The sequence below is a fragment of the Electrona antarctica genome (genome assembly GCF_951216825.1).
Source record: "Electrona antarctica genome assembly, chromosome: 8".
NCBI lineage: Eukaryota > Metazoa > Chordata > Actinopteri > Myctophiformes > Myctophidae > Electrona > Electrona antarctica.
Genome location: NC_136789.1, coordinates 16,293,825 through 16,304,240, shown reverse-complemented (window position 1 = coordinate 16,304,240; position 10,416 = coordinate 16,293,825).

Genomic DNA, 10,416 nt, shown 5'->3' with positions numbered 1-10,416 from the left:
AGGATAGGTCAAAACAGAGTTTTCCAACTGTTACTACAGCAAATGAAATCTCTATGTACCAATGTGTTCCCACCCAGATTGTTCTGTGATTGGGTCTAGCTCAACTTAATGAATTTGGAATGGATTGGGGAAATGCATTGCTTAGTCATTCTTTGTATTGCATTAAGTAGGGTAGACAGGGTCAGGTAACCCTGTGTATGTATAACTGAGCACAATGTTACTGTTTTCTTACAGCATGGAGAAATGCTTCAATAATCAATATAGGCCTACTATATGTGCAATAATTGTCTATAGAGAATATACAATAAGGCTCTGCATAATAGGTAATAGTAAGGTTTTTTCAATATGTGTCAAATATGAAGTGATTCATAATGTAGTACCTTACCTTAGCTTCTGGCAAGTGGAAAGCTAAAGCCACATGGTCCCATACATAGAACTGGGGCCAATCATCACAATATTCAGCCGCCATTTGCTTCTCTGGCGTACGAACCAGCTTGAAACTGTTTAAGACAAGAGTGAGAGAGGAACGTGTAACATTAATCTTTTATTCATGTTTCTCTCATGTTGACTCTCTCAAACACACAGACATAGTGGTTCACAATTTGTATACGAGTATCAATTTGTAACAACACACTAATCCACACACATACAGTACCTGTGTGTCTCACACATAGCCTCAGGTCTCCAGATGATTTGGCCATCCCTGTAGGCACACACTGCATCTGGGCTGTCATCCAATAGAGGGTACTCCTCAAATAAATCATTGTGTTTGTCGCTATGGACCAACACAGAGTACAGCACCTCCTGACTGTATATGACAGTTTCGTAGACACGCAGAACTGGTTCTGAGTCCTCACACACCTGGGAAGGAAAATATGTTAAATTAAATGAATCACTAAATTAGTTGAGACACACAGACATTAAAGGATGTCTATGTAATAATAAAACTGTATTTGTATAGCACCTTTCATGACATGAAATGCAGCTCAATGTGCTTTACAGAGCAATGGAGGGAAAAAAAGGCATAAAACATTAAAATAATAGCAGTAATGCAATACAGTGAGGACATGAATAACAAGGAATTTAACTAAAAGCAAGAGTGTAGAAGTAGGACTTGACTGAGCTGTGCTTTAGTCTACAGAGGCTGCCTGTCGAAGGTTTAGTGGGAGTTAGTTGCACGCCGTCGGCCCGTAGAAGCAGAAAGCTCCTTCACCGTGTTTTTTAATTGCCATTTTTTTAGGCACAGCGAGCAAGCGGAAGTTGAAGAACTGAGGGGGCGGTTTGGGACATATTTAGGCAGGCAACAGTCTGTCTCGAGATACTAGGCATTTGTTGTTGGAATTAGTCAACATTGACAAGAATACCACAGGTGGTCCAGCTAAACAAAGCATCAAGGACACTGTCTTTCTTTGAAGGCAAAAGCTAACATAGGAAATGATCAGATAGTAAAGAAATACGATACATCCTGTTGGAATAATGGCACTGTTTTAAATTAAACCAAAATGTCTAAGGGCTGTGCCTGATAGCAACCAGAGATTAAAGTAATTTAAGGAAGCCTTTAATTGTTGTAGGAAAACAATGGCAATGCAGGAAGTCATCTCAAAATAGGACCAATCTTTTAGCACAAAGGATACAGGGAGAGGAGAGGAGAGGAGAAATGGCAACCTCCTATGTAAATACAAATGTACAAATCAGTGTCTGTCTTGTGATTTTGAAAGTTAAAGTTAAAACAACAATATGACATATGGGAGACATATGTATAGCAGATACATAACCTTCTTTTGCAGTTTTAAGTCTTTATTATATTTTTTACTTAAAAATAGCCTATATATTTTAACTGGGAACACATCTCTGCTCCTCGTCAAAAAACGCACCGGTTCAATTTTAATGCACGCGTTAATGTCACGCAACGCGGGCAGTGGAGCCACCCTTCATTGATTAAAAAGGGAACATTCCCTGACGGTGACGGAGACGCGACGCTGACGCGCCCGGTGGAGCCCTGGTGTTATTATCAACCTGTGTTCAATGCAGGCTTAACTATAGCTATACATTGCAGTTGTAAAGGAATGTGAATCCATCGCTCTTGAGCACAACGGGGTGGCTGCAATTATGGCCCCAGTAAAAAGTAAAATCCCCCCTTATACTAATAGTGTAGGCTACTGCTGGTCTACACATTCTTTACTATTTAGGCCTATTTATAACCGTTTGTATGATTCTTTTTGCATAGTACTGTATATTTTGTAGCCTATACTAGGCCATATGTCATTCAATGTTTCGGACCCCAATGGAAACAAGCCATAGGTTTCTTGCGTTTTAAATTATCTTAGCAGACCGCATTATATTTTACTGTATTTTCATCTGCTTTTTTTCATGGGGAGACTCCCATGTTACTGATCTCAAACGCTATAGCAATCAGAATGTAGTTCTTTAACCTTTTAACAAAACAAACGTTTAGTTTTAAATTAAATATCACTAGGCCTAGTAGTACTTAGGCATACCTTCACTTTGATATAAGCTTTAAGAGCCCCTCTGTGCGTACCTGATTTCTGTACGCCCCCAGCAGCTGCTCCTGCAGGGTCAAAGTTAACCGAAAAGAGCCGTATCTCGATGTGTCCAGGAAAGCAGGCGAGGTGGCGAACTGTTGCAGAAAGGGCTTCTGTCCGGCAGCCTGTTCATCTGTCCTGTCTGGATAGGTGCGATCCACAAGACGCTTCTCAGCCGATTGCATGTCCTCTGGTTGCACAGAGAGGCTCCTGTGGATTATGGATTTCTACTCCAATTCACCCTGGTTCTACCATCACGTGGATATGAGGAGAATTGATTACGAGAACAACACCAGCGTAAACAACGAAGAACACAGCACGTTCTATCTCCTCGGCAACAACAACAATGGATCGACCGGTAAACATCTCGGACACGGCGCGGCTGGAATCCACGCACTGTTAACCTGCAATCCGACCAAAAGAAACAAACCCCTACTTGGCAAGATCGACAGACGCCTGTTCTGTTGTATATTCTTGTTAATGGCAGGAGACATCCAACCCAATCCTGGTCCTGTAATCACTAGACTTCAGGCGAAGAAACAAACTTGCCTGATGATCACGGACGCAAGGACAACAAAGGAGACGGTCGCGGCCACACAGCCAACTCAAGATACGGGCACGGAGCCGCCTTGGGGATCCATCGCAAGGACAACGCATGAGACGGTCACGGCCACACAGCCAACTCAAGATACGGGCACGGAGCCGCCTTGGGGATCCATCGCAAGGACAACGCATGAGACGGTCACGGCCACACAGCCAACTCAAGGTACGGGCACGGAGCCGTCTTGGGGACCCAACGCAGATCTTACTTCGGCGGCAGTCGAGGCAAAAGACACGGACAACACCACCATCTACAGGCGTGAAGAGTCTCCACATCCAACCAAGGGGGACAACGAGGCTGGAGACGGACACCGTGATACTTTACCTGCTATTTCTGCTGTTTCTCCGGTCGACACCATGGCTCAATCGGCCCCACCAGAGCCCTCGGGACCCCATCCCCCACTCCCGCCACCCCACGACGACCCCCACGCACCCCCCACCCTCCCCCCACGGCAACCCGCGGCTTCTACAGACAACAATGGCCCTCCGCTCCCCTATTTCGCCATGGAGGAGATAAGCACCATAGTCAGAGCCAACGGACTTCATATCTTTCACCTGAATGTCAACAGCCTTGGACCCAAAATGGCTGAAATCAGGCATATGTTTCAATGCGGTAAGGCGAACATCATTAGCTTCTCTGAAACCAAACTTGATGAGTCAACCAAAGACCCAGAAGTTGAAATAGAGAACTATTCTTTGATCAGAAACGACAGAAACAGGCATGGTGGTGGCGTGTGTATGTATATTCACAAAGACACTGAATATGTTACTCGTACTGACTTACAGCATGATGAAATTGAAACTGTGTGGGTTGAATTAATTTTCAAAAAAGCTAAATCAGTATTAGTGGGCACCGTCTACAGACCGCCTGACCAACATGGGTTCTATGATATACTTGAGGGGTGCTTAGCTGAGGAGGAATGTGTAGAGAAAATCCTGATTGGCGACTACAATACAGACATGCAACGAAAGGAAGCACCTGTGTTTAAGTCATTCAGTAAGTTCTGTGATCTACATAGTGTCAGTCAGCTAATTACCCAACCCACTAGAGTGTGTGATTCTACTCAAACTGTCATTGATCTCATTCTGTCCTCGGACAAATCCAGAATCTCCAAGAAAGGGGTTATTGTATGTGGGCTTAGTGATCATTTTATGATATTCTGTACCCGCAAAATACAAAAACTTAAGACCGGCTGCCACAAAACAGTCATATCAAGGGACCTCAAAACCTACTCTAGTGAGGTCTTTAACCAAGTATTGGAGAGTCTGGATTGGTCCGATGAGCTTAAATGCACACATGTCGAAGAAGCTTGGCTTGGCTTCAAAACCAAATTTACATCAGTACTGAACAACATGGCTCCTTTGAGAACCACCAGGGGCAAAACCCGCTCGGAACCATGGATGAATCCGGACATACTGGCTGCAATGAAAGCCAGAGACAAAAAATGCTCTGAAGTTCTAAAATGCAAGTCAAAGCTAGCCAAGCGCTTCGACAGTGTTCGCCAAGCTCGTTTGAACAACCTAAATACACAACGAATCAAACTACGAAACAGTGTAACTGCCATGACCAAATCAGCTAAATGTAACTTCATTAATGATAAAGCTGAGGAAAACAAAAACAATCCTCATGAGCTCTGGAAGCTACTAAACAATCAACTAAGCTATGGTCAGAAACTAAAAACCAGATTTTCGAACATAAACATCAAATCTGACAACACTCTCATCACTGACAACCTTGATGTGGCCAACTACTTGAATATCTTCTTTACAAACATATCAACAACTCTGGTTAACAAACTGCCCTCCCACTCTGGGCTCTTTGGTGTAGAGCACATTACAACCTTCTACAAAAACCTAGGTGTTTGTAAAGACGATTTTAAACTAGTTATGGTAACAACTGATGAGGTAATTAAGAAACTGAGTGCCCTCCAACCCCACAAGGCCACAGGCCATGACAACATTCCCTCCAAATTTCTCAGAGACTCAGCCATCTCTATAGCTCCAATCATCACCCACATAGTAAACCTCTCCATCAAACAGGGACAGGTCCCCCAAGATTTCAAACTGGCCAAAGTAACCCCCTTGCACAAGAAAGGGAGTAAATTAGACCCCGGCAACTACCGCCCTATTTCTATTCTTAGTTCCATCTCGAAAGTGATGGAAAAAATAGTCTATGAACAGGTTGAAAAGTATCTTGCCACTAATAAATTATTGTACGAGTTCCAATCTGGCTTCAGAACATCCCACTCCACTGACACATGCCTCCTCTATTTGAGCGACCACATCAAACAAGAGGTGGACGCGGGCAAATACTGCGGCATGGTCATGCTGGACCTCCAAAAGGCTTTTGACACCGTGAACCACTCCATACTGGTTAACAAGCTAAAGGCAATTGGTTTCGATAGCACATCAGTGAGCTGGATGCAATCCTACCTGGAGGGGAGAGAACAGATGGTGGAAGTGAACGGAACACTGTCCCCCCCCCTCCCAGTGAGCTGTGGCGTTCCACAAGGAAGCATACTAGGGCCTCTACTGTTCCTAATATATGTAAACGACATGACTTCAGCCTGTGACTGCAACTTGTTCCTGTTCGCAGATGACTCAGCACTGCTGGTCTCGGACAGGGACAAACTGCAGGTTGAAAATGCCCTCAGCTCTGAACTCGGTAGAATCTGCACCTGGCTCGCTGATAACAAACTATCTTTACACCTGGGAAAAACTGAATCCATTCTCTTTGGCTCTATTAGTAATCTCAGCAAGGCAAATGGCTTCTTGGTTAGAGTGGGTGACAATGTTATCACACGTAAAGATGAAATTACCTACCTAGGTTCCATCCTGGAGGCTAATCTTTCCGGTGATAAAATGGCCACCAACGTAATCAAAAAAGTCAACCATAGAACAAGATTCCTCTACAGGATCTCCTCACTGGTCAACAAAAACACCTTGAAGACCTTAACAGGAGCCCTTGTACAGGGTTTCTTTGACTATGCATGCACCTCCTGGTACCACAGCACCTCAAAGGCCCTTAAAACCAGGCTCCAGACTTCCCAAAACAAACTGGTCAGGCTCCTACTTGATCTAGCCCCCCGAACCCACCTCACCCCTGCCCACTTCGACAGGCTGGAATGGCTTAGGGTCGACGACAGAGTACAGCATCTTGCAATGGGTCTGGTCCACAAGATTCGATACACCACCAAGATACCCATGTACCTGTCTAGATACTTCCTTAATGTTAACGAAGTCCACACCCACAACACCAGAGGGAGTGCAACGAACCATGTACAACCCAGATTCGGCACAAACAAGGGACTAAATTCTTTTCGCTCCTATGCCACCAAAATGTGGAACGCCCTACCAACTGTCATTAAGACATGCGAATCCCTTGACTCCTTCAAAACCGCTCTCAAAGGGCACCTACGGATGGCTGCAATTCGAAACTGGCCCCCGTAAAATCTGAATCCCCCCCCCCCGCCCCCCCCTTTTTTCCCCTCACTGTATATATTTCTTTTCCCTTTTTACCTCCTTTTTGATGAATTCTTTTTTGATGAATTCCTGTTCTGTCTATAGAAGTGTCTATTTGTACGTCTCTAAATGTTTTGATGATTTGAACATGGTGGACCCTGTTGGAAACAAGTGTAATGCTTAATTGGGTCGTCCACTCACAGTTAACAGCCTTTGTATTGAGTTTGTGCTTGAAATGTACTGTAATTCTGCAAACTGTTAATAAATTCTTCAATCAATCAATCAATCCACCAGAGGAGGTCCTCACGGTGTGGATCTTTAGGATCCCGTTGGGACGGTGCACGGAATTCTCCTGTTTCTCCTGTTTCTTCTCCTACTATCTCAAATAGTGCATTAGTGTCATGGATCAGATGAGAGACATGGAACTCCGGCTGGGGGTAAGGTGGGATGTGGTAACGCAATCTGGGTTCTTCTACGGTGTTCATGTTTTCTTTGAATATGTACTTGTTGTATATGCCTTCTTGGACTTGGAGCTCTGTCAACTTTAAATGTTTGCCTCTGATGAATAATTCATTATATCCTCTATTGTTCGTACGATTATCCATGCTTGAAGTTTGACAGAAAATGACACGGGAGGTGAAATAAATAGCGTCAGTTCCACTTCCACTTCTAGAAAACCTAGGTTTCGAATTTTAAAGAATCGAAACTTAGAGAGCAATAAATAGCCTATCGCCCCACCTAGCCCTGCCCCTGCGGTCCAGTGCGTCAGCGCAGTGAGCGCACTAGTGCATGTATCACCAGTGTCGAGTGAGCTAGGATAAGAGAGCTAGGATAAGACTTCCTGTGGCGGAGCTCTTCAGAATAAAAGTATGCGCTAAAGTAAACATACATTTCCATAATAAAACAATAAAGTATTTAAACGATAATATACAACACAAAATATGTTTCTGTGTATTTTCATTAACATTTATAGGAGATTATCTAAATGGATAAATGCTGTTCACTGGAGAGCATATCCCTTACAAATAGGACACTGGACCAAAAACGCCTCTTCGTATCAACTGGTGTGAGTCGTGTGACATATGCACGCGTGCGGGGAGACCTCCTCTACAACACCACACTTTCCGCTAAGCGGGAGAGGTGTAAAAAAAAAAATTGGCGCGGCCTCTAGTGAGGTAGTAAAATGTGCCATTTCCAGAGTGGACACTGGACAAAAAACGGCTCTTCGTATCAAATGGTGCATGAGTGCAGGGATACGGATACCTCCTCTACAACACCACACGGTCCACACCCTCCGCTAAGCGGGAGAGGTGTAAAATCAGAACGCGTGCACCGTGCATATGTCAGACCTGTTGATACGAAGAGCCGTTTTTGGTCCAGTGTCCACTCTGGTCTGGAAATGGCACATTTTTTACCTCTGAGCCCACTGGCTCACATCATCCGTCAACACGATCTACGGTTCCACTGCTATGCTGATGATACACAGTTGTATCTCAGCACTTCACCAACCACTCTGCTCCCCCCACAGTCCATTGTCAACTGCCTTCACGAAATAAAGACCTGGATGACCACCAACCTCCTCAAACTCAACAGCAAAAAAACTGAGCTCATGGTCATGGGTCCCAAGACGCAACTTGAGAAGATAGGACATTTTCTTCTCCAGGTGGATGGCTGTTCCATCTCTCCATCCCCTGAAGTTCGCAACCTGGGTGTCATCCTGGACTCTACCCTCTCCTTTCAATCCCACCCATCAAATCTGTTACTAAATCTGCCTTCTTCCACCTCAAAAACATTTCCAGACTCCGCCCCTCACTCCCAGACTCTGTTGCAGAAACCCTAATCCATGCTTTCATCTCCTCCCGGCTGGATTATTGCAACGGTGTTCTGCTCAGCCTCCCCAAGAAGTCCCTTGACAGATTGCAGATTACGTGCAAAACTCGGCTGCCAGAGTGCTCACCCGCACAAAACGCTGGCAGCACATCACCCCTCCCCTTGGAGATTCGCCAGACTCCTACATTGGACTGTTTCAAGTCTGCACTGAAGAGACATTTGTTCACTCTGGCTTTTGGCAACTAGTTTGTTTGTTTTGTTTTTTGTTTTGTAAAGCGTCCTTGGGTTTCTTGAAAGGCGCTATATAAATCCAAGTTATTATTATTATTATTATTACTGGGGGCCTGGTAACTTTTGATTTTACACCTCTCCCGCTTAGCGGAGGGTGTGGTGTTGTAGAGGTCTCCCCGAACACGTGCATACACTGACACCACGCTAGACAGGAACGCCCAAAAACGTCACATCCGGTTTTAGCCTGGGGTAAGAATTTTCTATGGCTGCCAATGCAACTTGGTCCAATCCTTAATCACAAACGGACAAACATCTATGCCGATGCTATCTAACTTGCGGAGGTAGCGTGCCTTGTCCACGGGCAACAGATCTTTCAACGTATGTCATTGCAAATACGTTTGATAATCGCTACTCTGCTCAATATTGTTTTTAAAATGCCGCAAATTGCACTGCAGTGAACGAGTGCAAATCACAACTTCCCCCGGGGGTGGGCGGAGTCACAGTTTGGTACGAATAGCCGTTTTTGGTCCAGAGTCCACTCTGGTCTGGAAATGGCACGTTTACCTTACTAGAGTATATTATCGTTTAAGTACTTACTTTATTGTTTTAATATGCAAATTCATCGTTTTTGTTTACTTTAGTGGGTACTTTTATTTTGAAGAGCTCGGCCACCGGAAGTCTTATCCTAGCTACCTTATCCTAGCTCACTCGACACTGGTGGATCGGTGATTTCACTCGCGTGCGCATTTTCCCGGGAGGACGGTGCACGGAATTCTCCTGTCGTTTTGGGTTCTTATAAATGTCATGACACAGTCGGCTTGGATCAATGACGTAATCCAAGCAGACTGCTGCTGCTGAGTTCAGGGATGTTTTATTTGAATAATGAATATGTACTTGTTGCCTATGCCTTGGAGCTTCTCTTTCAGCTCTGTGACTGTCAATTTCAAATGTTTGCCTCTGATGAAGGCCTCTATATGTCCTATTTTGTTCTTACGTGTATCCATGCTTGAAGCTTGACAGAGAAAGTCACTGGACAAGAAATTAGATCAATTAGATCAGATTACACAATTATGCTGTCCCAGAGTGACATTCTTGTTCTTAATAATTAAGGTCCAGATGTTGACATACAATACAGCCTCTCTCTCTCACACAGATATATAAGTATGAATTTGTTTATGATTATCAATACCTGCAATACTTTCAGTCCAGTTATGGTAAAAACCATAACACTCCATTTATGGCTATCCAGGGTTTGATGAGGTCAGTGTCGTGATCTTCATATATGGAGATCAGGTGATGATAGTCAGCTCCACATATGGATATCCATGTGTTGTACCAACTTGGCTAATTTGCAAGTCTGTTCAGGTGGCGATGGCTCGCGACGGCGTCCTCCGTGATACTCTGGCGGTGGCGCTGCTGGTGTTCCCTGGCCAGACGGTGGCGTTGCTCGTAGGCAGTCTCCTTCGTGAGAGTGTGGCGGTCACACTGCTCGGGCAGATCGGCGCGTGCACGCATCCGCCTGGGTGACGGCAGACTGCTGGGCGAGCTTTGGCATGTTTTGCATGAAATCCTAACTGCATATTTCTTCCCCGAATGTGCGTGTAAAGATGACTCTTAATCATTGCATTACAGTGTATACAATTGCGACAGGGGAAATTACCAGAGGGAAACTTTGACAAGAAGTGTTTCGGTGGATGACCGAAACACTTCTTGTCAACGCTTCCCTCTGGTAATACATTTCTAATGGGTT